Here is a 5,761-nt window from a genome sequence, read left to right on the forward strand (position 1 = left end):
CACAGACAGACATTTTGTTTAAAATTGTCTAGGAACATCGAAAAGACCTTGAAACATGGAGATTTGATGAAAAATCAATTTTTGATTTTCGGGGCCATTACAATAACTTCTCCGCCGGGAAGTTAAATAGATTACATTTATTGGAATGATCCCAACGAACTAGATCGATTACGATCATAATTACAGTCATAACAAAAACCAATCGGTTTCAATGAACCGGTTGGTTCAATGAATGCCATTATTTTCAGTCATGAAATAATGGCATTCATTGAAGAACTGAAAGAAGCAAATTTGATTTATTAATCTTCGTATTCCTAGAATAGATTCAGTTACAAATCAGCGAGCCATGAGTGTGGATATTTTCGGACGTCAATTGGTGAAACGTACTAAAAATATTCCACTAAACGGTGGGAGTTTTCCTCATGCTAGTTTAAACATCACATCTGATGGGCAATATGATATGAAACATAGAAGAATTTGTCATCTAGCCAATCTAATTGAGGATGGAGATGATATTTCCGAAAAATATTTGGACACAACCATAATTTAGTTGAAATTATGAAGAGGGGATGGAAAGTGAGTTCGAAAAACAAGAGCGATTCATTCGTTTATTGCACACGCATGATTCATTCTTTAAGGAGGCTCTGCAGGAACAGCATCAATAATAGTGGATCTAGAAAAACTCATGGACCATTATGAACAGTTTATTCTCTTATTGAAGAAGGAGAACGATGCATTAAATTCAATACATAATGATGAACGTGGAGAAAATTCAAGTAGCCAAAGAACTTCACAAACCAGCCAGAAGAAATTGGCGTAGACGTCAAGCGCATACATAATTTTTCATGGATTAGATAATACTTGGTAAGTTGATTTAGATTTTGATATGGCAGCTCACGCCTCAGAGAACAATAGTTATAAATATCTACTAACAATTATTGATTTTTTCTCCAAGTTTGCATGGGCAGTAGCCATAAAGAGTAAAATAGGTAAAGAAGTATCACGAGTTATGGAGACAGTATTCCTTCGAGGCAGACTTCCAGAGAAGGTACATGTAGATAAAGAAAACGAATTTTACAACGCGCATTTTGAAAAATTCATGAAAAAATATAATATCCATATGTATTCCACTCATAGCAATATGAAGGTTTCCGTATGTGAGCCCTTCAAACGCACATTAAAAGAGATATGTAAATATGTGGAAAAGTATAATGATACTAGACATCGTACAATTAGGATGATACCAAAGAATGTCACTGCTGAAGATAAAAAGAAACTACGTCATAGTCTCTATGGAAACTTGCATGTGAATCTTCCTCATTATCGGAAGTTCAACATTGGCGATCAAGTTCCCATAAGTAAATATAAACACATATTTGAAAAGGGATATACTCCCAACTGGACGACTGAAAATTTTACCAGTTCACATATCTTGAAAACTGATCCAGTCAAATTAAATTAATTCTTCTAAAGGTTTATCGAGGAGAACAAGTTCACGGCTGCTCCTACCATGAAAACATTCACAAGGGTCAGTATCAAGACATTTACATTGTTGAAAAAATTGTAAAACGACGTAAAAATAAAGTACTCGTTAGATGGTTGGGCTTCGATTAAACGCGGGATACTTGGGAAAATGCAAATAAATTTGAATGATAATGTAATTTTATCTGATGTAATTCTATATCGAAATTTCAATAATAATACAGTTTTAAGTGCAAATATTCTATTTATTTTCTTTATAACCCCATGATATAGTGTTTGTCTCGCAGGAATTAACAAACTTTTATAGTCATGCCTACTGAGAGGTAGCTTTCTCTGTCAAATACAATGAATATCATATTTTTTACTTATAATTAAAGATTGTGAGCGGAACAGAGCTTCATGATTGAAGAGACATTTCTTATAATCATCGACGGAAATAGATTTCAATGTTGCTTTCTTGATTCCGTTAGCTAACTTATTCCCACGCAAATCACAAAAAATTTGAAATGAATATAATTTCGCTCTTAAGCCTACGAATTCATTCATTATCTTCTCATTATATTTATCTTCCATCAGACCTAGAATTTTTTCATTTTCCTGTGAAATATTATAGATATTATTAGGTGTGTGAATATGACTCCGCCGTTTCCCAACCGATGTCGTTTTTAGTATTGCTAACGTGCATTAATAAATGGCAACACTTGTATTCGATAGTAGTTTATGTCAGCTGTCAAACGCACTACGTGACATTTGGTTGAAATGTAAGCAACAAGTGTTTTTACCTCCGTGACAATATCGGTTTTCGTTTCAAGTAAACATCATTTACCGGAAGTGTTATTACACTATTATATTGCAAAGCAAAGTGTAGCGAAAACTCATCGTTTGCTTGTGTAGAATTACGGTGAGCATGCTCCATCTAATACAACTTGTAAGAAATGGTTTTGACAATTTCAAAATAATGATTTTGGCACTGAGGAAAGAGAACATGGAAAACCACCAAAAAAATTTGAAGATGCTGAATTGGAGGCATTATTGGCAGAGGATTCTTGCCAAACTCAATCAAATTTCGCTGCAGCATTAAATGTTGAACGATCAATTGTTGCAAAGCGTTGAAAAGCAATGGGAATGGTTCAAAAAGTTGGTCACTGAGTTCCATATGAATTGAAAGAAAGAGACAAGGAACGTCGAAAAACAATTTGTGAAATGCTACTTCAAAGACAGAAAAAAAAAGGATTTTTGTATCGAATAGTAACAGGAGGTGAAAACTGAATATATTATGAGTATCCTAACCGTCAAAATGCTTATATAAAGCTAGGTGAACCCGGCCCATCCCAACCAAAAAGAAATATTGCGAGTGCCAAGGTTATGCTCTGCATTTGGTGGGATCAGAGAGGTGTTGTATATTATGAGTTGCTCGAACCCTCTCAAACTATTAATGGAGAAGTTTACCGACAACAACTAATGCGCTTGAAGCGAGCCATAGAAGAAAAACGACCAGAATTCGTGAATAGGCACAGTAAATTAATTCATCAACATGACAATGCCAAACCGCATGCCGCCCAAGTTTAGAAGATATATTTAGATGGACAGGACTGGGAAGTGCTACTTCACCCGCCATATTCGCCAGACATAGCTCCTTCGGATTACTACTTATTCCGAACACTGCAGTAAGATCTTACGGGAGAACGGTTCGCTTCATACGAAAGTGACAAAATTTGGCTTGATAATTGGATCAGCTCAAAAGTCCAGGATTTCGTCAGGTAAGGAATACGTAAATTACCTGAAAGATGGGCGAAGGTTGTAGCTGCAGATGGAGCATACTTTCAATAAACTTTTCTTTAAGTTTCTAAACAAGCAAATGTGTTTTATTTGAACAGAAAAGGGTGGAGTCATATTCACACACCCAATATGAGGGATAATCAGACGTATCAAATCGATGTATATCGTTATTAATTTTTTTGTAAATATTAGGAATATTGAAATGGTACAGAAGGCTATCAGTATCAATATCCAAAAGTTTTACTTTATCACCATAATTTGGTAAGATATAGTCACAGTGAAATTTGTAAATGAATGTTTTTCATAATTCGAAAATTGCGAAAGCTACATAAATCGGTTTGTTGAATTTAATATTAGTGCGATTTAATTTATTAACGACCATATCATCATCAACAATTGTGCTAGTATGGAAATTGGGCTTATCTATAAGTGCTTTAGCTCCATATTTTCCATTCCATTTGGTGATTAACTTCACATTATTCTGTTATCGAACGTTTTCCATAATTTTTCCAAAAACTGCGTTGTTCATCAACTTGAAAAAATTCTTTTCAAAATCATTTTTTGATTTCTTCCTCAAATCATTATTACGATGAATATAGGGTTTCGACTAAGGAGCCTGTATAAATTTGAATACTCTATAAGTTTTCACCAATTTTAAGCCTAAATTCAAGCATTGTTTCAAATTACAATAATGAATTACATAGTCCTTCTTTTTATACAATGTCGTCATCAGTTTTGGAATTTTAGTACCTGGAGGAACAAAATGCTCAGCGCATAACGAGAGATCTTTGTGCATATCATGAAGATTTTCCAGATATTCTAAATCAACTTCCAAGATGTACTGTAATCGGGGATTTTATTACACTCAAAATTTTACGGGATTAATTATATTCAAAACGATGATAAGGGGGTAATTGAAAATATTAAACACGGGGGGATTTATCCTTAGTAACTATTATATTTCCAACTTTCTTTATACAATGGGGTTTGAACACTTCTCGGCCTTTTATCATTAATAATTATATGGGGGAAGGGTAAGGCCAGGCACGATTCGTACACGCAAATTTGGGATGACTAATTGTTTGCAAAATCGGGCGGTGAACCTATTGGGGGGGGNGGGGGGGGTGGTCCTCTCTTCATTATTGTCTCGGGCTGATTATTGTTTCCTCGGGCTCACTGGCGGGTACTGGTCTCTATCTTTAGATGCAGATGTTTCCTCCGGAGCAGTTGGACACGAGGTGGTCAGTTACACTGCTCGTCCAGTCTCATGGGGGTCCTTCGGGGGGCGATACGTCAAGTTCCATGTGACGTGATGGAGATTTTCGGGGATCCGATGACTTCGAGGGCGCTGCGGGGGTGTCGTGCGGGAGGTGTCTTACGACGGCTGATATTTAGCGTAATACGGGTGTGATACGCTTTCTCTCTCGTCTCTCGAACTTCCGGGCGGCTGCGGCACGTGGCATCTCTCTCTCGTGGGTGGTGGGCAGGGGAAAGGAAAAGCTGAGGATTCGGGGGAGCCAACACTGGCCGCAATTCACTCGGGGGGCGGGAAAACAAAATACTTTAACAATATTTATCTTATATGTTATCATTGTTTAGATACTAATTTTGCTATGTTTGATTTGATTAAATCCACCTCGTCACAAATGTCCATTAACGCCACCTCGTCACAAATGTCTCGGGGGTAGATTTCACATGGGGTTGTCATACTACAACCCCGTGTGGTTCAAAATAAATTCCAGGTTGTGGATCTCTCCTCCCGTCCGCCGGAGAAGAGGTGTAGTAGTCTAACTTTTATCCTTGTGATACAGGCTACAGGCCCCTAAATCCCAGTTTATTTTACTTCGTACCATTACGATGATGAGTACTATTTACAACTCCCATTCGTTTCTCTATATATTTCTCAACCGCCCTTAACCCGAACCTGGGGGAGGGAAAGAACTTGGACTCTTTGTACTGAGATTCATGAATGTATTTGACTGAAGGCACTAAACATTTTACATAATATGGAAACTAAGAAAAAAGTCAAATCTACTAAGGGAAAACGCAAAAAATGGAAACTAAAAGAAAACTTAGAAAAAGAAAAAAATGAGATGACATGAGGGGCAGGGGGGGGGACTCATCATCGGTCCATGTTTTGGGGATCTGGGGATCTTCTGGGCCATGAGTGGGGGGATTTTGGGCGACGATTAGGGGGTAGGGGCCGGTGGGGGTGAGATGGGGTCGAGTTTCTGGGGGGGTTTCTTGAGGAAGTTGGGGAGTTTAAAGGACATGAGAGGGGGGATGTCTTTCATGGCCGGAGAACGGAGAATTTCGGGGCGTTTGGTAAGGACTGGGTTTTGGGGGGTGTTTTTTTGGGGATGGGGGAGTTTGATGGCCATGAGAGGGAGGATCTCTTTGGCTGGAGGAGGACTGGGGCGGTGTGAGGTTGAGGGAGTTGGCTGTTGGGTGGTCAGGGGCGATGTGAGGGGGGTCTTCGGGGGTGGTGTTGCTGGGGGGG

This window comes from Diachasma alloeum, unplaced genomic scaffold (assembly GCF_001412515.2).
Source record: "Diachasma alloeum isolate Michigan unplaced genomic scaffold, Dall2.0 Dall_scaffold_00485, whole genome shotgun sequence".
In the NCBI taxonomy this organism is placed as follows: Eukaryota; Metazoa; Arthropoda; class Insecta; order Hymenoptera; family Braconidae; genus Diachasma; species Diachasma alloeum.